This window comes from Heterodontus francisci, chromosome 24, assembly GCF_036365525.1.
Source record: "Heterodontus francisci isolate sHetFra1 chromosome 24, sHetFra1.hap1, whole genome shotgun sequence".
NCBI classification, from domain to species: Eukaryota; Metazoa; Chordata; class Chondrichthyes; order Heterodontiformes; family Heterodontidae; genus Heterodontus; species Heterodontus francisci.
In genome coordinates this window covers 25,672,115-25,698,655 of record NC_090394.1, presented here as the reverse complement: position 1 = coordinate 25,698,655, position 26,541 = coordinate 25,672,115, and the positions used below count along the sequence as shown (strand labels likewise).

Sequence of the window (26,541 nt, the reverse complement as noted above, 5' to 3'; positions counted from 1 at the left end):
ATTCCTTCTCCCGGCCTTTTCTTGGACCTTGCTGCTTGAGCATAACTGAGGCAGCGTTTGGGGCAGGTTTTGTAGAGGTGGCCTGCCTCACCGAACAGGTTACAACACTTACTCTGCCATCAGTCCGTGGTCTGATGGCCTTCCTTCTTGCAGTTCTTGTAGATGACTGTGCTGCAGTTAGCTACCATGTGACCAGATTTGCCACAGGTGCGACAAACTCTGGGCTACCCCGCATAGACCAAGAAGCCTCGACTTCCCCCGATAGCGAAGCTGGAGGGAGGATGGATGATAGCTCCGTTGACATCGACCTTCAAGGTCACCTTGACCTGCCACTTGCTGGTCCAAATCCCAAATGGGTCCTTGCCATCAGTGCTGCTGCCGGCCACCTCGACATACCTGGTGAGGAAGGTGAGTACATCCACGACAGGAACATGGGGGGTTGTAGAGGTGAATTGTCACCACCCGGTCACATTGTGAAGGCAGCGTGAGGAGCGGCTCCACTGTGAGGATCAACAGTGGCACCTGGTTTCCCTTCTCCTTGAACACCTTCAGGAACTTGATGCATCCCGCCACGTTCTGGAATGTCATGTTGAAATAGCCACTGCTGGGGAAGTCCTGCAGACAGAAGATGTCTGCAGCCTGGAATCCACAGCAATCAATAAGGATTTTCCTAATGAAGGAGGTTTGGTCAACAGGTGCATCTCCTTCCTTATCCTTCACAACCACCCGAACGGTGTTACACACTCCCTGGCCTGAAGCTCTAGAATTGGTTACAGCCATTTTACTCAAAACCTACCTGGAACAGGATCAAAGGCCACTGATCATGGTTTCTCCCCTGCCAGGTAAGTATCTATGTATGTCATAGCACCTGATATGCTTATTAAAATGAGCTTTCTGTACCAAGTCAAGTAGCTCTGACTGATCATCTGTATCCCTGAACCTTACTCATTTGAATGCTTCAATAATATCCCTTCTCATTCATCTCCTTTTAACAAGGAGAGCCCCAGTTTTGTGGATCTCTCATCTGCTTTGTTCTCTATTCCCCTAATCAGTCTATTCGCCCCTCCCTGCATCTTTTGCACCCGACGACATTCTTCCTGAAATAAGGGTTCCAGAACTGCACAAAATACTGTACTGCATGTGGTTGGACCAAGACATGATAGGAAGAAAGAAAGACTTTCATCTATAGAACACTTTATACAACCTCAGGATATCTCAAATGACAATCAATTAAGTACTTTTGACCTGTAGTCACTGTTGTAATGTAAGAAACATAACAGTTAATTTGCACGCAGCAAGGTCCCATATGTTAACTGGATCAAAGTCAAATGGTGAAGAAAGAAGCTAGACACAGATCCTTTTCTTGACAGTTGGTTTATTCACAGAAAGCACCATTACATGGGGCGGCACAGTGGCGCAGTGGTTAGCACCGCAGCCTCACAGCTCCAGCGACCCGGGTTCAGTTCTGGGTACTGCCTGTGTGGAGTTTGCAAGTTCTCCCTGTGTCTGCGTGGGTTTCCTCCGGGTGCTCCGGTTTCCTCCCACATGCCAAAGACTTGCAGGTTGATAGGTAAATTGGCCATTATAAATTGCCCCTAGTATAGGTAGGTGGTAGGGAAATATAGGGACAGGTGGGGATGTGGTAGGAATATGGAATTAGTGTAGGATTAGTATAAATGGGTGGTTGATGGTCGGCACAGACTCGGTGGGCCGAAGGGCCTGTTTCAGTGCTGTATCTCTAAACTAAACATATCTCTGCCTCCTGCATTTCCCTCTGTGCCCAGCAGGCTCTCTTTAAGTTCTTAATTAAGCAATGCCCTTCAGCTGTGTATCTTAAACAACATGATTAACCTACCATTAACACCACAAACAGCAATATGATAATGACCATATAATCTGTTTTTCAGCAATATTGATTGAGGGATAAAAATACATCTCATTTGACAAATGGCATCTCCGAGAGTGCAGCACTTGACTCTCAACCCTGAAAGCTTCTGACTCAGAGAGGAGAGTGTGACCAGTGAACCACAGCTGAGTCTATACCATACTACAATCATTTTCTTTGATCTATGCTGTATTCTCTTTTATGCAACCTAACATCCCATTTCATAAAAGCAGACAGACATTAAAGTGATGTCCTGAGGAAGCAATCTACTTTTCTCCCAGATCCTTTTCCTGATTTGGCCCTGACAACATTCCGCATTAATTCTATAATCTTTACATTTATGTACATTATTTTCTATATACCAATTGCCCACCCACCTCTTCAAGTAGTTTAAGTCCCTCTGTAACCATTCACCATATGAATCACTCCTACTATTATCGTATCATCCATAGCATTCAACATGATGATTAGGGTGGGTACGGGAGGGCTGCCAGTACCCGTTGGAACCATATACATGCCACGTTGCCCTAGCATAAGTCAATATCCTCAGGGGAGGAAAGGTAAGTGAAGATGATCAGACAAAATGAAAATAAACTGAAAGTCAAGGCCTGTACCTAATTCCAATCAAAAAATAATCACAGTCACATTTCTGGATCCTAAATCTGGTGCAACATTAGAACAAAGAACAAAGAACAAAGAACAGTACAGCACAGGAATAGGCCATTCGGCCCTCCAAGCCTGCACGGATCCGAATGTAAACAATTTTTAAAAAGGAGTTACGCGAACAGACAAGTTACATTCTCCGTGTGGAAAAATGCTATGAAAACACAGGAAATTATGTAAAACCTAAAAATAATTCCTGAAAAAATATGTTATAAATAAATCACTTTTCTGCAGCAGTAACATGGCTTTGATCTGAATCACTGGCTTCACAGGAAATCTTAAATCTTTAACAGTAAGTGAAACCAAATGGCTCCTTTGTGCTGAATATGCTCCTTATGGAGATCTCAAACACACAATCCACATATATGAGGGAAACTCATAACTGACAGATTTTTTTCTTTCCCTTTGTGCACCAGTTAGTACAAAATGTGGGAATAATTTTGTGGTAGAGACTAATATTCAGTGGGAATTAGGTTGATACTGTCCAAACTCGTCTCACACAACAACTTTGTATTAAAGATCCTATTAGCTCACCTGTCTGGGCTGGAATCACAGAATTGTTACAGCACAGAAGGAGGCCATTTGGCCCATTGTGTTTGCACCAGCTCTCCAAATGAAAGGAGATCAAATGACAATGTCCTTGGCACAGGCTGTTAGCTCCAGTAGCAGGGCATTGGAAAGCCCAAGCAGAGGCTGACAAATTTGAAGTTCAACCTCCATCAATTTTTATATTAGAGAGTTTTGTCAGTTCTCTAAGCATTGATTGGCAGATAGCACTTAATCTTTTAACATTCATTCTTGGGACATGAGCATCACTGGCAAGACCAGCATTTATTGCATATTCCTAGAGAAAGCCCTTGAGAAGGTGTTGGTGAGGCTTCTTCTTGAACTGCCGCCGTGCACGTGGTGAAGGTGCTTCCACAATGCTGTCTGGTAGGCAGCTGCAGGATTTTGGCCTAGCGACAATGAAGGAATAGATGATCTATTTCCAAGTCAACATCTAGAGGGAAACATAGAGATGATGGTGTTTCCATGTGCCTGCTGCTCAGATCTTTCGAGGTGGCAGAGGTCGTGGGATTGGTGCTGCCACAGAAGCCTTGGTGAACTATTGTTAGTGCTTCCTGTAGATCGTATTCATCTCAAATGACACTACTCTACAAAAGCTCACACTGCATGGAACACATTTGTCCAGAAATCTGTAGCCTTAAAAATTCCTTCCCCCATCAGAGGAAGCATGGAGGCAAGAAATATGGAAAAAGTAACATATTCAATTGATTCCTCAAAGCTCAGTGACTAAATGGTTGCTAAGTTATACAAGTAAGAAAGTCCTAGAATTCATTCATGGCCTATGGGGAGTCTAATGACTCTAGGCAGAGTGGCAATAAGTGTACTACGATCGGCCTCCATATCACTAGTTTATAACTGTAACACTACTACCAAATAATTCTCAGCATGAAAATTTGTTGTGGTGATCCAGACAGCCTAAGTAATAAAAAGAACAACATGCACGTACATTGCAGCTTTAATATAGGAAAACATCCCAAGACTTTACCATGAAAATGGGCATCAAAACAAAACAGAAGACATTTAGATGATGGCCAAAAGCTTGATCAATGAGATGGGATTTAAGGAGGGTCTTGTGGCAGGAACTAAAAATGATGGTTAGCTAGAAGAAATTGCGGGTCATCCAAAATGGGATGTCAGAACATCAGGCTGACAACATAGAGACAGTGGAGGGGTTAAGACAGGTGGTGCAGAGATAGAGCTGGGTCTCATCAGTGTTCATGTGGAAACTGGCCTGATTCTGTGGATAACGTTGCCAAGGGTCAGTTAGTAGATGGGGAAAAGGAAGGAGCCATGATTAGGTCATGGGGGGATCTGGAGGTAGCGGTAAGTGATGTGTTTCCTGGAGATGTTCTGGCAATGATTGCATAGGGTAAGAGTGCAACCAAGTGAGCGCAGGCTCACCAAACTGGGCAAGGGAGGAGAGATGTTGGAGGAGGATGGTGTGGTTGGCCATGTTTGCAGAGAGATAGAGGAGGATCAGAAAGGATAATACACAACGGTCGCAGGGTATTGTGACTGTAATCAATTTCTTAAATACAATTCCCCTTTAAATCATGTCGTGTTGAGCAGCTACAACAGTATGTGAAAAGGGATTGCTGCAAAGTTACACAGAGGTGAAATTTTATACTATTGCGTGATGATTTTATATGAATTCTGTGACATAAGTCACCACCTGGCGCAGAATACATTATTGTTGGGGATGCCTCATTTCCTGTAGACCTGCTGAATGGCAGCAAATGTTATGTTTGTACATGCAGATGAACTGCTTTAGAGCTGTAAGGTTCTGACTTTCTATGCCTTTCACAAAGATGCAAGACAGAGATTGATCCACCCTGTATGTTGCTGTTGAAATCAAATCCCAACATGGGTATTGGATGTGCGGTGGAATAAAACATATCCTTCTTGATAAAGAGGGGCTGTACAGGTTTATTGACTGCTCTGACCTGCACTGTTTTGCGAGATTTGGATTCACCTATAAACTGTTTTGTGATTATTTGAGAGAATGTAGAACATCAGCTGTCATAAATTATGCATTGCAAGAGACAATAATTATTGCTGCCACCGATTTTCTATGGCCACTGTCTTTGTTACTGACAACTATGGGCAATCAATCAATGCCCCAAAAGTCATTTTTAAATCAGCATGGTACTTTCTCCCCAGTTTCTCCTCTTAAAATCTCTCCTGAATGTGGTATTTTATGGTGGGCTAGGATTCTACTTTCTAGTACTTCACACAAACGGTCATTTTTCATATATGAGCTCATAAAATAAGGTCCAACACAAAGTATTTCACAATGGGATCTGTGATCCTGTCCTCATCCGATGTGCACTTATAGCAGAGTTCACGGGACTAGAAACAAGAACTGGAATGCTGAGCCAATTGCAACAAGCGAATGTTGCCTTATCTGAGACCAGCTAACTCAGCATAGGTTAGCAATCAAGTCTGGGAATTTTCTAGTCAGTGCCAGACCATGCAGTTCACTTATCTACAGAGCCACTGGGGAAGAATCAAGTAGTTCATTTTGTGAGATTAACTTCCCAACCTCTCATTAACAGCAACCGATTGATCAGGGGTTATTTGCCAATTATGGCTTATCCAGTATGCTAGATGCTATTGGTTATATTTGCAGACTCATTTATGTACATACACTAAATGAATATGCTTACTGTGAAAGGCTTGTTCCTGATAAATACAATGAGCAGGTGACATGTGGTTATCATCATGGATATGAGCAATTTCCCAACTTCAGTCATGCCTCATTCATTCTTGTCAAAACATGACTAGGCAGAAGGCATCTTGAAGAAGAACCTTTCTTTCTTATCTCTACGTAAGGGACATGCTGTCTGCAAGTTAGTGTCACTGTGTGTTTTTGCTGCAATTCTATGCTCCTGAAGTGTTACAGAGAAAAAGGACATGGATGGAAACTGCTTCAAGACTCCTATGTCAAGTGTCTAAAGCTGGAGAAGCCATCAGGACTTTACTAAAGCTCCTGAGAGCTCCTGTTGACATTTATCACCGTAAGAAACTATGTATGGTCACACATAGATTAATTCTCAAAGGAATTGTTGCAAGATGTCATATATCAGTCTGGAGAAAAGCTAGCTTCGGAAGTAAACCTTGCATTGTTAACTGTAACAGATAAAACATTTTAAAAGTAAATTAACAGTAAGAATCCTTATAATGTCTTTCTATTCTTTGGTGTCAACCTGCCACTTATTCATAAGAAGGTGGATGGTCTGCATGCTCCCACCCTCCACTGATGCTGATCCCTGAGGAATCTGTCATGCTTTTTTTAATGCAATGTTATGTAAAGTGCAACATACAGTGAAAGGTGTTGTATGGTTGCATTTAACAGTGATGTCCCTTTAAGATCTCAGTGTGCTAATGAGCTGAGCACCAACAGGTAGTCATGTGACTACAAGCCTTATTGACTCTGCAACTGTAACACCCAGAGTAAGGTTCTGTAAATAGTTAGCTCTGTACTGTGTATAATATTTAGCTGTAATAAACCTGTTAGACATCTTCAACCAACTGGATTCCATGTATCTCATTTATACTGCATCAGACAACATAAAAGAACTCATTACAATAGAAAGGCTTCTGAAGAAGCAGGCATTTGCATGTCACTTTGATGCCACTGAGTGGTCTGTTGGCACAGCTCAATGGGAAGAGGAACTTCCACCAACATCCCTCAATGCCACCTATGGGAAAAAACACACAAGGAAGGCCTTTAAAAGATCTACCCCAATTAGATTGAAAATATGTGGACCTTTTAAATATCCTCCCATCTGCAGATATGTCTGAGGACTTGTTGCCATCAGGTTTCAGTGTGCATGCTGGAGACCCATCTCCACCACTTCTTGTATATGCTAATATTGCTCCTGCCTGCTTTGGACAGGGGCTTCTTGCCCCAAATCCAAACAGAAGAGTGGGACCTTAAACATGCAGGAATCTAGTGAAACTGATTTCCGCTGAATTTCCAGATCATTACTATACCACTGGCACCTTAAATCGGAGTGGGTAGCTGGATGAAAATCACCCACATTAAGTTCCAATGTGCTGTCCCACAACAACGTTTCTTGTATCATTCTCTGTGTCTATGTTGCTCGTGTTAAAAAATAATTAAAATATGTTGCATGCAAAACATTCGAAAGCCTTAAATAAAAATCTTCAAAATGACTTGAGTTGTAATTTTGAAGGATGTGCTGGTATTCAGCTGTTTGCTTCAGTCCTGAGTAAAACAGCTTTATTTGCAAGCCCTTCAGCAATAATGGCAGAGTTCTGAATTACACCATATTTAGGTTTTCTACTTGTGCACTTGCCAGCTGTGATTTAATTTTGCTTTGGCCATAGTCCCAAAGGACCATTAGAGAGAAACAGTTGGTGATGTATAGCTTGAGGGTCACCACTCCTCAAGCACAGGGCAGGGTGAGGAGGCAGTCCTCCATGAACTACCACAGCTGGTAGGGGGATTGAACCTGTGCTGTTGGCGTCTTTCTGCATTTCATGCTAGCTGTCCAGCCAACTGAGCTAACCAACCCCCACTTGTGATCTAATAATGGACAGGAAAATCATCGGCTAATGAACTTGCAGTAGAAAACTCCAACCAAGGTGTTTTATAACTGCAATTTTCTGCCCTCCTTTGCTGAAGGCCATGGTACCACAGACAGGTGATACCTGCTGGTACCTTGCTCAATTTACCATATGTGCAGTAAGTGTGCATAGACTCTTTGGTCTGGAAGGCATCACAGTTGAGCCCAGTCTTATTCTCAACTGCTGTCCATATGGTACTTTCAGCAGGATTTTAATGATCTATATACATGGACCCCTAAGTGTCTTTGGACTTCCACTGTTTCTAGCTTTTCACCATTTAGAAAGTAACCTATTCTATGCACTGAGGTCCAAAGTGGATGACCTCACATTTGCCCACATTGAAATCCATTTGCCACAATATTGTCCATAAGATTAATTTATTAACATTTCTTTGTAATTTTAAGCTTCCATCTACATGGCTTACATTGTCACCTACTTGTGTCATTGGTAAACTTGGATATGTGGCTCTCTACTTCATCATCTAAGTTGTTAATAAATATGGTAAATAGTTGAGGCCCTAACACAGATCCTACTGAGACAAAAGAAAGCTGAGATTGTTCTCTTTAGAGCAGTGGAGGTGAAAAGGAGATTAATAGAGGTGTTGAAAATTATGATGGGTTTAGATGGAGTAGATACAAAGAAACTTTCCATTGGCAGGCAGGTTTGTAACCAGAGGAAATCTTTAAGGCAATTGGCAAAAGAACCATAGAAGAACAATTTTCATGTAGCAAGTTGTTATGATCTGGAACACACAGCCTGAAAGGGTGATGGAAGCAGATTCAATAATAACTTTCAAAAGGGAATTGGTTATATACTTGAAAAGGAAAAATTTGATGGGCTATGGGAAGAAAGCAAGGCAATGGGACAAATTGGATAGCTCTTCCAAAGAGCCAACACAGGCATGAAGGGCCGAATGGCATCCTTCGCAGCGGTAAGATTCTATTATCCTATGAATGTCTGGCAATCATTTGCCACCATATTTTCCCTCCCATTCATGAGGGAGTGTTTAGCCACAACTCACTCTTTCCCCACTGTGTCCTTTTAAAATTTGCATAAAAGATAAATGCTCTATTTATTAAGTAGCATTATGGTTCTGACAGTGTTGTGATATTCAATTTCTACTTTGGAACAGAGGAGAATATGAGCCATTAAGCAACTCCAAGACTTTGAATAAATACAGAAGCTGTAGGCTGAACTATTACTTCTGGCTCTGTTTAATGTCAAATAACCTCCCATGTTCCACTACTCATTGCTATTAAAAGTGCATAACATCATTGAGAACAATCAAATATTTACAGCTAATTTATGTTGCTATAATGTCAGAGTATAGAGGCGATATTTTCTCAGTTGGGTCAACAGCTGGCAGAATATGGAGGCTTTCCGTCCAGGGTGGGGTTGGGGCGGGGCCCAGTTTTCACTGCCTTTGCCTCTGCTATTCATGGGGCACTAACATCATCAAAATGGGGTTGGCAGTTTTACCACCCCGTTAACATTGGCGATTGCAGCCGGCTCCACTTTGAAAGGGGAAAGGGACCTACCACCAGGTGTGCAGAGTGCCCACCTATTTCATGTGATGGGCCCTTTTTAATATAGAAACTGGGGTCCTATGATGTAAATAGGAACCCCGATTGCCATTTTACGTACAAACTCAGACCAGTTCAAGGAGCAATGCAACTGAGGGGCTGCCAAAGGTAAGTGTTAAATTACTTTACCAAAGGAGCAGCAGGACTTACAAAAATAATCTGAACCACTGCTACCCCTGGACCCCCACCTTTGTAATCATGATCCACCCAACAGTAGCCCTCGCATCCACCCCCACCTCCCCCCCCACTGCCCCCCTATCACTAGCTGCTTACATTGTTGGTGAATGCTCCACCCCAATCTTGAGGTGACCTAGAGGCTGCCAAACTAGCAGCAAGGTATGTGCAGGCCAGGAGGGGGAATTCACAATGGTAGGGGATAGAGTCCAATGGACCAGATTATTTTTGTGAGCCCCAAAGGTGCAATACTGCTTCTCCTGGTCCTGCAAAAATAATATTTTCACCTTCCTTTGAGGGCCTTCACTTCTCGGACAACAGGTTCCAATGAGTGGAGGATCCACAGCAGAAGATTCACCCAGTAACCCAACAGAGCCCAACAACGCAATAGGACTCCAATTTAAATGTATTCATGAGGCACTCACCTGAGTCAGGAAGGCATCTTTGCTGCCTATTAAACCAATGTTGGGAAGCTGGTGGAGGGGCAGACAATGAGTGGGAAGTTACACTTACTGCTTGGAAGAAGGGAATTAAAATCTTTCTTCTGTATCTTCTGATGTGCATTTTTTTCTCAAAAAATATACTTTGTTCACATATTTACAGTATACATTTTATGTCAAATATTCTCTGGTGCATCCAGCCCAATGGGTTTTACACAGGTTCCAGCCCCTCGGTATACTATGGTGGGAAGGCCTTAGACTGTAGCCTTTCCCCACTGAGCCTTTGCGGTAGCTGCCCCAAGCTTTAGTGTGCCCCTCGGCACGTAGTCCTGAACCTTGGAATGTGCCAGTCTACAACATTCAGTCGTCGACAGCTCTTTGCACTGGAAGGCCAACAAGTTTCGAGCAGACCAAAGAGCATCTTTCACTGAGTTTATGGTTCTCCAGTAGCAGTTGATGTTTGTCTCAGTGTGCGTCCCTGGGAACAGACCGTAGAGCTTCTAATGTGCAAATTAAAAAAAATATATACCTAATTCATAACAATTTATAGAAAGTACATTACAAAACAATTCAAATGGAAGCCTCATAAAGTGCAATCAAGATCAGTTTCTTTCAGTACAGTAACTTGAGGTGCCTCTCTATTTGCCATTCTATTTTATATACAATGTACATTTGCATTACCTACCAAAAACATTCTCCGGTGCATACAGCCCGAGGGGTTTTACACGGGTTCCAGCCCCTTGGTATACTATGGCAGGAGGATCTTGCACAATGGTCTTTCCCCATAAAGCCTTTGCTGCGGCTGCCCCAAGCTTTAGTGTCCCTCAGCACATAGTCCTGGACCTTGGAATGTGCCAGTCTGCAACATTTAGTTGTTGACAGCTCTTTGCACTGGGAGACCAGTGAGTTTCAGGCAGTCCAATGTTTATCTTTCACCAAGTTAGTTCTCCAGCAGCAGTTGATGTTTATCTCAGTGTGCGTCCCTGGGAACAGTCCGTAGGGTGCGCTGAGCCCATCGTTGCATCCAGTGTTTCAGAGCTGGGGGGGGGCCTTCTCTTCCAGCTGCTTCGCGTTTTGCCCATTCTTTTGCTGGTGCCATCTTTCCTGCCCTTCCTCATCCAGTGAAGAGCAGCCGCTGTAGCCCGTTTCCAACATGAGCCTCCTCTTGCCACTGGATTGGGTGCTGGTCTGTTCACTTTTTTGCACCTTCTTCTTTGTGGTTTACCTCTTGACCATTTGCCGCTCACCCGGTTGTCCCTCTGCTGGCTCCTCCTCCATTGATTCTGTCTGCTGAGGAGAAGGCTTTGGGCATTGGGTTGGTGTTTGGCAGCTTGCTGCAGCTTCCTCTTCCTTCTTCTCCTTGTCTTCCTTAGAGAGATTTTCCTTGCTGGGTGGCCATGTGGGGGGAGGGTTGCTGGTCTCCTTCGCGGCACCAGCCACATTCATCGTTTCCTCCTCACGCGTTGGGCCGAAGGGCCTGTTTCTGTGCTGTATAACTCTAAAACCCAAAGTCAAAAACACCCAACAGCTGCCATAGGTTCAAGGTCAAGCCTAGAGCATGATCAAGACTTTTCCCCTGCCAGGTGTGCAAATTGCCATCAGAGATGTTAAATGTTAGGCACCCCGAAATATATATATCATTAATATAAAACATTCTGTGACTCAGGAGGATACCTTTTATCCTGAAATGTGGAAGGTTGTTTTAGTTTCCTTTCATTGTGACTATTTTTTTTTCTTGTGAATATGAAGCATTCACAAGCTAGCTGGCATCTATTACCCTGGTGCAGCATTTTGAGAAGAGTATAAGGATATTCTTGCATTGGAGGATTGATGGGTGTGATGTTTTGAATAAATTAGCATATTTTATTATTGCACGGAATCATAATTGGTTTATTCATTTAAGAGGAGATAAATTCCATTTGCAATTGGTTACATTAAGATAGCATAAACTAGTGTCTTAAAGTCACTGTTGTGAAACCAGTCATGTGTTCTTAAATCTCTCAGCCAAGCATTCATATGTGCTCCGATTTGCCAAGATTTGTTTAATGTCAGATGTAGTTTGGTTCAAATCATTATTTAGCATTTTATACTCAACCATAGGATTTTCAGTGCTCAGTTGCAGTTGATTCCTTGCTGCAGTTGTTATTTTGCTAGCATAAAAGTGAACTTGCAATGGATTGAAACACCCCAGTAAAATTAAATCAGTAATGTGAATATGTACTAGCAGATCACCTATGCCATTGCTCACAATGTGTCAGGGCTGTTTATCCCATGGCATGCACAATATATTCATTCAGGGATGTGGGCGTCACTGGCCAGGCCAGCATTTATTGCCCATCTCTAATTGCCCTTGAGAAGGTGGTGGTGAGCTGCCTTCTTGAACCGCTGCAGTCCATATGGGGTGGGTACACCCACAGTGCTGTTAGGAAAGGAGTTCCAGGATCTTGACCCAGCGACAGTGAAGGAACGGCGATATAGTTCCAAGTCAGGATGGTGTGTGACTTGGATGGGAACTTGCAGGTGGTGGTGTTCCCATGCATTTGCTGCCCTTGTCCTTCAGGTTGGTAGAGGTCGCGGGTTTGGAAGGTGCTAAGGAGCCTTGGTGCATTGCATCTTGTAGATTGTACACACTGCTGCCACTGTGCGTCGGTGGTGGAGGGAGTGAATGTTTGTAGATGGGGTGTCAATCAAGCAGGCTGCTTTGTCCTGGATGCTGTCGAGCTTCTTGAGTTGCTGGAGCTGCACCCATCCAGGCAAGTGGAGAGTCTTGCTGCATTTCTACACGGACTGCTTCAGTATCTGAGGAGTCACGAATGGTGCTGAACATTGTGCAATCATCAGCAAACATCCCCACTTCTGACCTTATGACATTACCCTGAGGAACTCCTGCAGTGATGTCCGGGAGCTCAGATGATTGACCTGCAACAACCACAACCATCTTCCTTTGCCCGAGGTATGAGTCCAGCCAGCGGAGAGTTTTCCCCCTGATTCCCATTGACCTCAGTTTTGCTAGGGCTCCTTGATGCCATACTCAGTCAAATGCTGCCTTGATGTCAAGGGCAGTCACTCTCACCACACCTCTTGAGTTCAGCTCTTGAGCCCATGTTTGAATCAAGGCTGTAATGAAGTCAGGAGCTGAGTGGCACTGGCAGAACCCAAACTGAGTATCACTGAGCAGGTTATTGCTAAGCAAGTGCCGCTTGATGGTACTATTGATGACACCCTCCATCACTTTACTGATGATTGAGATTTGACTTGGCTTGGCCATGTGAGCCGCATGGAAGATGGCAAGATCCCCAATGACACATTGTACAGCGAGCTCGCCACTGGTATCAGACCCACCGGCCGTTCATGTCTCCGCTTTAAAGACGTCTGCAAACGCGACATGAAATCCTGTGACATTGATCACAAGTCGTGGGAGTCAGTTGCCAGCGTTCGCCAGAGCTGGCGGGCAGCCATAAAGACGGGGCTAAAATGTGGCGAGTCGAAGAGACTTAGTAGTTGGCAGGAAAAAAGACAGAGGCGCAAGGGGAGAGCCAACTGTGCAACAGCCCCGACAAACAAATTTCTCTGCAGCACCTGTGGAAAAGCCTGTCACTCTAGAATTGGCCTTTATAGCCACTCCAGGCGCTGCTTCACAAACCACTGACCACCTTCAGGCGCGTATCCATTGTCTCTCGAGATAAGGAGGCCCAAAAGAAAGAAAGAAAGAAAAAGAAAAGAGAGTAGACTGATGAGGCAGAAATTGGCCGGGTTGGACTTGTCCTGCTTTTTGTGTACAGGACATACCTGGACAATTTTCCATATTGCAGGGTAGATGCCAGTGTTGTAGCTGTACTTGAACAGCTTGGCTAGGGGTGCGGCAAGTTCTGGAGCACAGATCTTCAGTACTATTGCCGGAATATTGTCAGGGCCCATAGCCTTTACAGTATCCAGTGCCTTCAGTCGTTTCTTGATATCACGCGGAGTGAATCGAATCGGCTGAAGTCTGGCATCTGTGATGCTGGGGACTTCAGGAGGAGGCCGAGATGGATCATCAACTCAGCACTTCTGGCTGAAGATTGTTGCAAATGCTTCAGCCTTATCTTTTGCACTGATGTGCTGGTTTCCCCATCATTGAGGATGGGGATATTTGTGGAGCCACCTCCTCCAGTTAGTTGTTTAATTGTCCACCACCATTCACGACTGGATGTGGCAGGACTGCAGAGCTTAGATCTGATCCGTTAGTTATGGGATCGCTTAGCTCTGTCTATTGCATGCTGCTTACGCAGTTTGGCATGCAAGTAGTCCTGGGTTGTAGCTTCACCAGGTTGACACCTCATTTTGAGGTATGCCTGCTGCTGCTCCTGGCATGCCCTCCTGCACTCTTCATTGAACCAGGGTTGGTCTCCTGGCTTCATGGTAACGGTAGAGTGGGGGATATGCCGGGCCATGAGGTTACAGATTGTGCTTGAGTACAATTTTGCTGCTGCTGATGGTCCACAGCGCCTCATGGATGCCCAGTTTTGCATTGCTAGATCTGTTTGAAATCTATCCCTTTTAGCACGGTGATAGCGCCACACAACATGAAGGAGGGTATCCTCAATGTGAAGGCGGGACTTCGTCTCCGCAACGACTGTGCAGAGGTCACTCCTACCAATACTGTTATGGACAGATGCATCTGCGGCAGGCAGATTGGTGAGGACGAGGTCAAGTATGTTTTCCCCTCTTGTTGGTTCCCTCACCACCTGCTGTAGACCCAGTCTAGCAGCTATGTCCTTTAGATTTCGGCCAGCTCAGTCAGTAGTGGTGCTACCAAGCCACTATTGGTGATGGACATTGAAGTCCCCCACCCAGAGTACATTCTGTGCCCTTACCACCCTCAGTGCTTCCTCCAAGTGCGGTTCAACATGGAGAAGTACTGACTCATCAGCTGAGGGAAGGCGGTAGGTGGTAATCAGCAGGAGGTTTCCTTGTCCATGTTTGACTTGATGCCATAAGACTTCATGGGGTCCGGAGTCAATGTTGAGAACTCCCAGGGCAACTCCTTCCCTACTGTATACCACTGTGCCGTTACCTCTGTTGGGTCGGTCCTGCTGGTGGGACAGGACATACCCGGGGATGGTGATGGCAGTATCTGGGACATTGTCTGTCAGGTATGATTCTGTGAGTATGGCAATGTCAGGCTGTTGCTTGACTAGTCTGTGGGACAGCTCTCCCAACTTTGACACAAGCCCCCAGATGTTAGTTAAGGAGGACTTTGCAGGGTTGACAGTGCTGGGTTTGCCGTTGTCGTTTCCGGTGCCTAGGTCGATGCCGGGTGGTCCGTCCGGTTTCATTCCTTTTTATTAACTTCGTAGCGGTTCGATACGACTGAGTGACTTGCTAGGACATTTCAGAGGGCATGCAAGAGTCAACCACATTGCTGTGGGTCTGGAGTCACATGTAGGCCAGACCAGGTAAGGACAGCAGATTTCCTTCCCTAAAGGACATTAGTGAACCAGATGGGTTTTTACAACAATCGATAATAGTTTCATGGCCATCATTAGACTAGCTTTTTAATTCCAGATTTATTAATTGAATTCAAATTCCACCTTCTGCTGTATTGTACTATTAGAGCCACAGTGATTGAACAATTCATATTGTGTATTTAATTGCTGTGGGAGTGTTATCTTCAGGTAGAATTTTATAATTATGTGCATATTGTTACAGACACATGGTAAGTGGTATGGATGATTCCCACTATTCACCTCCCAACTGACCACAATTGTGCTTTGTTTAAAATGATGAGTTAGTCCCTGAGCATTTTTTTTTGGGGGGGGGGGCGCTGGGGGGGTCAAATAAACAGATAAATGACAGGTTTTCTTGTAGGTTAAAAAAAATAACTATTTTACACAATTCCCAAAATGGTCGTAACTGCACTCACGCACACGTTTGCTCAAACACACATACCCAAGAATAGATGGATAGAGAGGAAAAGAGTAAGTGGTTTAAAGTAAGGTAGGTGTTTATGGTTCATGGTAAACCTGTTGAATCTTCCATGAGGGACAGTCTCTTTTAAAGGTGCAGGCCTGGATGTTTGTAGTCTTAAACTTGTTGAGGTGTTTTAGATATTCTGGTGGTTAAAACTTCAGACTGGAGGTGGTGGTCACATTCAGTTCTCTGCTGCAGTAAGTTGAAGTGTAGAATTAACAGCAGGGTTTCTTCTTTTTGCCTGGCTGGATCCTTTCCCAGTCCCTGGCTGTACTGTTTTCTATGATTTTGGCTTGATCACTCCTCTCTCTCCAGATGGCTACCTTTTAAGGTCAAAATCCATCATATTAGAATTTCTGTTAGATGGCACATAGCTTGCTCCCCTGTTGTGACCAGATAATGGGCCAGGATATGATAACCTTGGCAATCGATTAATGCTTGAATGGATACTATTCTGTTATGATGTTGTTACTGCACACCCATTCATTCTGGTTTTGCTGTAAGACATTCATCCTCAGGCGGTTCGGGGTTAAGACCATCAATCACCTTCTTTGTCTCAGAAGAAACCCATTCAATTCAGGAATGTCTCTTGATGGCTTTAGGATGGGTGTAATTGACACCTCTTAGTCTGGAATGTATCCTTTTGTCCTTTCAAGACAAGGAGGCCATTCTTGAATACACAGGTCCTGCCATCTGACCTTTGGCGGCCATATTTGCAGCACATTGTCCACCTTTTTTTAAGGCTGTGTTTGCTGACAAAGCAACCACTAGGTGGCGCTGCACTGGCACATGTGCAAATGCAGCTTGTTCCACTAAACGTCACAGTCTGCAACGTTCCGGCAGCTGCCAGGACTACAGATGGCGCTGCTCAAATAATCACACAAAGGCAGCGTAAACCCATGGCAGCACACAATGGCCGGAGAGTGCGGGCGGGGGAAGCGTGGTTGCGAGTGGCCGCAGAGAGTGGGCGGGGAAGGCGGGGGAGCAGGGGGGAGTGGGGGGAGAGAGCAGGTGGGGGGTGGGGGGAGAGCGTGGGCTGGAGGACAGGGGAGAGAGCGGGTGGGGGGGGGGAGAGCGGGCGGGAGCGGGGAGAGAGCGGGAGGTGGGGAGAGCGCGGGCAGGATGGGGGGGGAAGAGGAGAACGCACCCGCCGCAACCAAGGTCTTCGGCTGCTCTCTCCCTGCTTCCCCCCTGCTACCCCCCCACTCTCTCCCCGCTTCCCCCCCCCACTCTCTCCCCACTTCCCCCCCCCACTCTCTCCCCGCTTCCACCCCCCGCTCTCTCCCTGCTTCCCCCCCATTCTCTCCCCGGCTTCCACGCGTTACGCGATGACATCATCTGCACATGCGCCATCCAGTCCTGGCAATGTGGAACACCGTGAATGCGCAGAGAGCAGGGGCCCATTTGCGCATGTGTGCATCTTGGCCCAGTTTGATGACATCAACAACCGGCTGCGTTGTCAATAATCACTTTGTTTTTTTTAAAGGAAAAGTCAATTTCTAAGAGCCCACATTGGATAAAGTTTGTATCTTAAAAGTTAGGAATTATGATATGTCATTTCGGGGCATAACAATATTAAAAGGAAAATATAAAGCAGTGACCTAGATTATTCTTATGTTCAATGAAGTATGTAGTACATTTTATCTCTTTCTTTGTGTTTAAAGCTTATGATAGATGAAGATGGTAGGGAAGATGTTCCAGGATGCACTTTCTTTTTCTTATGAGTATTAAAGCATTCATAGGCCAGCCAGGATTTATTAGAAAAAAAATTGCATTTACACAGAGCTCCTTTCAAGGCCTTGGGATGCCCCAAAGAGCTTTACAGCCAAATAAGTACTTTTTAAAAAGAGTAGTCGTGATTGCAAGGTAAGAAACCCAACAACCAATTTGCGCACCGCCAGATCCCACAAACCGCAATATGACGTTAATCTGTTTTTAGGCGTTGGATGAGAGATAAATATTGGCCAGGACACTGGGAAGAACTCACTTGCTCTTCTTCGAAATAGTGCCATGGAATCTTTTACATCCGTCTGAGAGGGCAGATGAAGCTTTGGTTTAACGTCTCTCCCAAAGGGGGGGGAACATCATCCCTCAGTGCTGCAGTGAGGTATCAGTCTAGATTTAGTGTTCAAGTCTCTGGAGTGGGACCTGAACCCAAAACCTTCGGACTCAGAGGTGAGAGTGTTACCATGATGATCCCATTGCAGCATTAGGAGAAGAGTATATACAAATATTCTTGCATTGTCAGTGCTGCTTACAATGTGGGGAGAGGTCGCATGTTCAGGTACTGTGAGAACATTGACGCTGGGGGCTTCTGGTTCAGGAGATTCTTATTTCTGACCCTGGCCCCATTATTTCCCTTCAAAAGGACTGATGGACGATCTGCCCTTACAAGTCATATTAGAAACACTGGGGATCCGATGTAAATGGGTTGCCTCCATGTTCTTGGGGGTTCTTCCAGTCTTTTTCCAATTACAGTGGGAGTGCCAGTAAAACCCCAGCTCAGGGTTTGGGTGCTGGCAACGGGGGTGTACTCAGCTGGGTCTGGATTCTAAAAGGAGCTGTTGCTAGAGGGAGCTAGGTAAGATAAGGCAGAGAGAAAGATACAACCTACGTTGGAGGCTGGGAGGACTTAATTAATATATCTGGTAAATATAGATAGCTAGGGGCTTTCCAGTTTTTAGGCCCCCATAAAAGGGGTTGTTTGAGCTAGTGGGAGTGAAAATAAGGGCAGACCTGGTTACAGAACTGCCTTCTGCCCCTTCTGCCATCTGTTGAAATTTCTTGGCCACTTGTGGGCAGACACGTGATACTCCCAGTAAGAAATGAATAGAAGCATGAGAATTCATCCCCACATTTATGCCCTTTGCAATGGTGGGCATTTATACAAAGTGTTGCCAGGTGATTCAACTTTGGAAAGCATCACAAAACCAATTGTGCCCTCACTCAAAGTCCATATACATGCACTTTACAGTCAGAATTACAGTATGCTGATCAAGGATAGAAACTTTCATTATCCCAGGGACGCTAAGACTAATAAACACTAATAAACACTAATTATAGTGTTTATGTAGCCATCCCAACCAAGAGCAGGGAACTCAGCAGAACCTCGACTTTCCTGGTGAATATGGCTGATTACCCAGTTACCCATTAGTTAGACTCAGGGAGTGAGTTCAAGGCATTAACATAATTCTGGGTTTCTTTTCATTTACAGGTGCGTTCAGGTACATGTGCAATTCCTTTTTTTCTCTTCATCCTTTTTCTGCCAACTTATTTTGCTTCTCATTCTCCTTTCCTGTCAGCATGGTTAACTTCCTGCTGTGGCACAGTCCTCCACTATCTTGCCTAAATGACAACTTTTCAAGACAGTGAGGGAAGCAAGTTATTTGATTTGGGGTCACATCATAACCGAGCTGGTTCCTTGCCTTACCTAAGAGCAGTGTGCAGCACCAGGTGCAAGAATCATGGCTGAATTTTCCTTGCCCTAAGCCAAGGGCACTAAGGTCAATTGTAGCACTGAACTGTGGCCCAGTATAGACCAGGGACTGGCCTAGTCCATATGACTCAGCTACACTCTGTCTTAAAGACTGGGGCGAGTCAGTAATTTTGGGTTTCGCATGATGTTTATGAAACATGCTCATTTTGTTCTTGTTGTTTATGATGACACCTAACTCTCTTAATTAGATTATCACTGCTGTCTCTCATCATGTATGCTTTTAATTTTAATTAATCATCAAATTGTGCTGTGAAATTTTCATTAACACCGATAGAATATGACGTACTATTTAATGCCAATAATAATTTCAAATGTCTATGCTGATCAGTGACCTTGCAATCAGATTTTACCCAAGTTTGAATAACTGCTGGTTGTTCAAATCTACGATAAATGTACATCTTTCCGAACGTCAGTGATGATGCTGCTGATGAACTCTCTGCTGGTGGGATTTCAATACCCTAAAGAGTAACTTCAAGGTTTGGGTGGCAACACTGCAGCATTAATCCTCTGACCCATGTTCCCTTGGAGCCCAGGATCATCAACAGCTTGCAATTATAGAATTGAGTCATGGAATTATGCAACACAGGAGGAGGCCATTTGGCCCATCATGCCTGTGCTAGCTCTTTGAAAGAGCTATCCCATTCAGCCCACTCCCTTGCTCTTTCCCTATAGCTTTGCAAATTTTTACCCTTCAAGGATCTATCCAATCCCCTTTTGAAAGTTACAATGGAATCTGTTTCCATCACCCTGTCAGGCAGTACATTCCAGATCATAATGGCTCACTGTGTTATCCTTCCATTGGTCAGATTTAACAATCTAGGCTGGGATTTTCAATCGCCTGTGGGGGTGAGATTGGTGCAAGCTCGCTTTGAAAATAACACTCCCCGGGTGACATTGCAGTGTCCCAGTGCCTCCAGGAGGCACAGCTATTTTTCAAAGCGCGGCTGAGGAGCCGGGAATCCGCTCACCTCCAATCAACGGCCCTTTAAGCTCCTTGAGGAGCTTGTTAGTGGGCTGGGGAGGGTCAGAAGGGGATTTTCGAATCGCTGAACATGAACAGTCTGGTGCAGCTTAACACTCAGCTGTCGCCAGCAATGCGGCGAAGCCATCAAGTCATGTGAATGGTAAAGAAAATATTTTGGCGAAAAGGGTTATTGTGTCAATGAGGGTGTTGTACCTTGTCATTGGCTGTTTGGCCACTTCTGTGCGCCGTGAGGCTCCCTCCTCCTCTGATGTCCCACCCCCTCTATCTTGCAAGGCAGCGACAAACCCAGTTTTAGCTGCAGCCTGCCTTTGAGGATTGTACTCAGCGGTCAGTTCCCACCTCCTGATATAACTTGCGCCACTAATTGGGCACCGAGCTGACCTCCAGCCCAATTAGATGATCTGCATTTGAAGATAGCGTCGCGTTTGCGATGCAGACGCGACAGGAGATCGGGACCCAGAAATGATCCGCACGTCGGGTTCCCAACCCCAGAGTGAAAATCAAACCCCTAGTGTGCTTACATTCAGATTGCTGATGATTGAGACACTGGCTTTGCATGTCAGCATAAGAGCAAAATAAGTTGTGTGGAGGGCCTCACTTGTGGAATTGTAACGTTGTAAATGATCTGATGGTGAATTTGCCCATATGTTTTTGTAATTTATGTTTTTGTTTTAAATTTAACTCCACACTATCCACCTCAGATTCCCTTGCTGAGCTCCATCTTGGCCTCACTCCACATTCACTTTCCAGGAGAGGTGTGTCTCTAACTGGTGGGGAAATGCTATCCTGAGGAAACTGACCTTGAAAGAGTTAAAATGGGTTGTAAGTTTAACAACTCCCCCTGTATAGAATTTACAATGGTTCCTCTTTTCAGTGCACCCCAGTCACTGGACTGCTTTCAGAAGTTTTTAAAGAAACAAGAGAGATAATATCTCCTTTTTAAGCGAGTCAGGCCAAAATGCAATGAATTGCACTCCTTGTGCCAAAAAATCAGCAAAATTGTTTCTGTAGTTTACTCTAGCATTTAGTTGATGCAGCTGGTCTTCATCAATGGAAATTTCAACATCTCACCACTTCCCCACTGGGACTGACAAAATAAACCTCATGGCAGTGGTGACAATAACGGAAGGGGGAGGGGCTGCATCTGCTACAGCTGAGTTGGAATCATTCTCCAATTTTGCCTCTTCATTGTATTTCTCCAACCCCCCTCCCCCATCTTCGCCATTCCCGCCACACAGTTTTCTATCCTCTACTGAGCTCTGCTGGGTATAGTTCAACTGTCTTTTGGTTGAGAGGTTAAAACGAGGTCCTTGCTGCCCTCTGAGGTGGATGTCAAAGATCCTGTGATGCTATTTTGAAGAAGAGCAGGGGAGTTCTCCTTGGTGTCCTGGCCAATATTTATCCTTCAACCAAAAAACAGATTGTCAGGTTATTGTTATATTGCTGTTTGTGGAGCCTTGCAGTGCGCAAAGTGGCTGCCACATTTCCTACATTACAACAGTGACTACATTTCAAAAGTACTTCATTGGCTGTAAAGCACTTTGGGATGTCCTGAGGTCATGAAAGGCACTATATAAATGCAAGTCTCTTCTTTATCATAGAATAATACACCACGGAAGAAGATCATTCAACCTATCATAACTGTGCCAGCTCTTTGAAAGAGTTATCTCAGTCCCACTCCCCTCTATCCCCATAGCACAGCAAATGTTTACCCTTCAAGTAGTTATCCAATCACCTTTTGAAAGTTACTACGGAATTTTTTTTTAAATTCGTTTGTGGGATGTGGGCATCATTGGCTAGGCCAGCATTTAGTGCCCAGCCCTAATTGCCCTTGAACTGAGTGGCTTGCTGGGCCATTTCAGAGGGCATTTTAAGAGTCAACCACATTTCTGTAGACCTGGAGTCACATGTCGGCTAGACCAGGTAAAGACGGCATTAGTGAACCAGATGGGTTTTTACAACAATCAACAATTGTTTCATGACCACCATTAAACTAGCTTTTTTAAAATTCCCATATTAATTGAATTCAAATTTCACCATCTGCCGTGTTGGGATTCGATCCCATTTCCCCAGAGCAGTAGCCTGGATCTCTGGATTACTAGTCCAGTGGCATTACCACTACGCCACCCTCTCCCGTTTCTATGCCCCTGTCAGGCAGTTCATTCCATATGTTAACAATTAACAATTTGCTGCGTTATCTTTTCATTGGTCAGATTTAATGATCTGCTGTGTTTATATTCAGATTACCAATGTTTGCGTGAGACACTGGCTTTGGATACTGGATGCACTAGCATCCCTATAAGGTCAGTATAAAAGCAAAATAAATTCTGTAGAGGGTATCACTTTTGGAATTAAACATGAAATTAAACATAAAATGCTTTAACCTGTGGTTCTTGCTTTATTCAATGGATGTGATATTTTCACTTCCCAGGAATGTGATAATTATGTGCCATGGGAATTGGAATGATGCTTAATGCAGTTTATTAGCATACAGTGGACAACAGCATGGGATGGTCCTGAAATACTGGGCCAATGGGATGTTATGGGAGTTATTTTACTCAAGAATTATCACATTATTCTCACTTCTGAAATAAACAGTGTCATGCACACCAGAAGTGCAATGATACAACAATCATGGACTAATCTGAAGAGTTATGAACAATGTACTTTGTCTTCAAAAAATTAACATTTACTTTAAAAAGTGAACAATGGTCCAAAATGGCCACCGAAGAAAAAAGGGAAAAATTGGCCCTTTGTGTATTCAAACTGTCTGACAAAGGTCAAATCTTCAAAGCTAAGAGGTGTCAATTGAACCCATCCTGCAGCTATCCTAAAACATTTCAGAATTGAATGTCTTCTTCTGGAACAAAGGAGGTGTGAAGTAGCCACATCCTGGGCCATTGTGCGATCACCATGGGTTAGAGATGAGAACGTCTCCTACCAGGAGGCGAGAGGCAACAGCTTTACCTTAAAAAAAGAGCCAGAGAGAGAGAAAGAATGATGCAACATCCTAACAGCTTGTGTTCCAGCCAAGCCAGAAAGCACATGCCCTGCTACAGAATCCTACATCTACATTATACAGCAGTGAGAGCTAGAAGTAACCCATCATCTTTAACAGAACCTTCAATCAAGGGAGAAATCTACATTCATCTCAGGCCTGCATCCATCGAGAACTTGATTTCCAAGATAATTGAACAAGTTTATCATAACCTTTCCTCCCACTAAAAGCCACCTTCCTTTCTCCCTTCTCTATCTATTTGTTGTGTGTGTGTGTGCGAGCAAATGCGAGAGTGGATGAGGTTACGACAATTTCGGGATAAGGCGTATGGGTCAATAAACAACTGACTTTCTGTTTTGTAAAACCTACAAGAAAACCTGTCACTGTCTGTTTATTTCAAAAATAAAACACCAAGGGGCTAAACTCTAATATAAATACACTTGCTGCAGTCAGGCAGGGAGTTGAACAGTGGGAACCCCCTACGTCGCACCATGTGGTCATAACAAATGATTTTTTTGATGACTTTCCAAACTATCTGCTAACTATAACAGAGTTTAGAAAATTTTGGCCATTGTATTCATCTATTCCAAGATGCACAATGTATGTGTGGCTGGAATTGTTAGCAGTGTAGCACTGAAGGGGTTAAGTTCCTAGAATAGCTCTCTTGTGGCATCTGCAGGCAATCAGTTGCTATTACAAAAGCACAGAAATTAGAACAAAGAACTCAGGCAAAAAGCTGCAATCTGAACAGAAACGTGCCTTTTCAGCAGACAAGTATAAAGCAACATTCCTCTTTACTGAGCAGGATATGAGCAAAGATCTGGCCCAAATTACTTCACACCGGTGATTCAAAAATAAATGATGCAACTCAGCCACATATATAATTTTTACAAAACAATGGCAGCATAATACCCGGTGATAATGGTGTGAAGTCAGTTTTGCTTCATTCCTGGGTCTCCAATGCTTATTTCAATAAGCACAGTTGTTTTTCTTTCCTCTAGTGACACAGCATTGTCAGTGACTTGCTCGTAGATTTATATCATTTTTAGATATCTACAAAAGCAAAAGAGGGCGGCACAGTGGTTAACACCACAGCCTCACAGCTCCAGCGACCCGGGTTCAATTCTGGGTACTGCCTGTGTGGAGTTTGCAAGTTCTCCCTGTGACCGTGTGGGTTTTCGCTGGGTGCTCCGGTTTCCTCCCACATGCCAAAGACTTGCAGATTGGTAGGTAAATTGGCCATTGTAAATTGTCCCTAGTATAGGTAGGTGGTAGGGGAATATAGGGATGTGGTGGGGATGTAGTAGGAATATGGGATTAGTGTAGGATTAGTATAAATGGGTGGTTGATGGTTGGCACAGACTCGGTGGGCCGAAGGGCCTGTTTCAGTGCTGTATCTCTAAATAATAACTAAATTAGGGAGGACCCGTTTCTCTCCATGGTTGGGAAGTACCCAACCTCCCCACAGCAATTCAACTGAGATCAGGAGGTCAGCAGAGAAAGTAATCAACCCATTTGTCTCGCACTCCCCCAATACACTGCTCATTTTTTCTCCTTTCTCTCCAAGGCATATACTTCTCATTGGGTAAAATTGTAGAATTGTACAACAGCGAAGCAGCCATTTGGCCCATCTTGTCTGTGCCAGCTCTATCCAATTAGTCCCACTGCCCAGCTCTTTCCCTACAGCCCTGCAGATTTATTTAAATTTTATTTAGAGATACAGCACTGAAACAGGCCCTTCGGCCCACCGAGTCTGTGCCAACCAAGAACCACCTATTTATACTAACCCTACAGTAATCCCATATTCCCTACCATCTACCTACACTAGGGGCAATTTACAATAGCCAATTTACCTATCACCTGCAAGTCTTTGGCAGTGGGAGGAAACCGGAGCACCCGGCGAAAACCCACGCGGTCACAGGGAGAACTTGCAAACTCCGCACAGGCAGTACCCAGAATTGAACCTGGGTCCCTGGAGCTGTGAGGCTGCAGTGCTAACCACTGCGCGCACTGTGCCGCCCAAGTATAATCCAATTCCCTTTAGAAAGCTACTATCGATTCTGGTTCTACCACCCTTTCGGGCACCGCATTCCAGATCACAACAACTCACTGCATAAAAAAATTTCTCCTCATCTCCCCTCTGGTTGCTTTGGGCAATTACCTTAAATCTGTGTCGTCTGTTTACTGACCCTCATGCCAGTAAAAACAATTTCTCCCTATTTACTCTAAATCCTTTCATAATTCTGAACATCTCAAGTAATTCTCGTCTTAACCTTCTCTGCTGTAAGGAGATCAATCCAAGCTTGTCTAGTGTCTCCATATAACTGAAGTCCCTCATTGTTGGTACTATTCTAGTAAATCCCCTTTCACCCTATATTTCTAAAATGTGGTGCCCAGAATTGAACACAATACTCCAGCTGAGGCCTAACCAGTGATTTATAAAAAATTAGCATAACTATAGGGTAGTTCCATGGACATCTGCCAACTGGTCAATATTGTGTGTGATTTGCAGCTGGAGTGTCAAAGGTTATTGGACAGTAAGTGCTTAATTCTGTTTTCACCTTGTTTCCATTAATGTTCATTTCCTAGACAGCAATCAGGAGCGGCAACTGTGACTGATGTTTTGCTCTCCTTAGCCAGGGAAACAGAGACCAATTGCAGCAACCCAATTGCTGGCCTGATTGCTATAAGCACTGCTTAACTTACAGTGGACCATTGGGGGAACAAACCAGGAAACCAAGGGGGTGAAGTTCCCATTTCCCTGCCGTAACTTCACCACAGGTGCATCAGAAACCTGATTTACACATGTAAAGTTACTGCGGCAGAGAAAGAGCAACTCTGAGAAAGTTCTCAGCCCAAGTTTTTTTAATACAAACATTCCTTTTAGGGGGCAGCTTTGCCAGTCTTGGCCAGGTTGTCCAGAAGTGAGGGAAACTGTGCCATTTAAGCACACCTCCTAGTTACACAAGTTAGCATTTCTCTACATTACAACAGTAACTACCTGTTAAAAGTACTTCATTGGCTGTGTGGCATTTTGGGATGTCCCAAAGTTGGAAGATACTATATAAATGCAAATTCTGTCTTTATTTCTGAACAGAGAATCATACCTATGAGCTGGACCAATAAGGGGGAGAAAGAACTGTTTTTCTGAATAAGTGATTTTAGAAAATGCACAGCAAGAATCTTCTCCGTGTTTGTGCCAACC

General features: G+C 44.3%; 1 long non-coding RNA gene across 1 annotated transcript in view; it reads left to right on the top strand.

Annotated features, from left to right (window-relative positions):
- LOC137383659 (uncharacterized) overlaps positions 1-26,541 on the top strand; it is a 58,212-nt gene that overhangs the window by 13,676 nt on the left and 17,995 nt on the right. The window contains exon 2 of the long non-coding RNA XR_010977431.1: positions 22,581-22,641. This is a non-coding gene — a long non-coding RNA (uncharacterized lncRNA). The remainder of the gene's footprint in view (positions 1-22,580; positions 22,642-26,541) is intronic.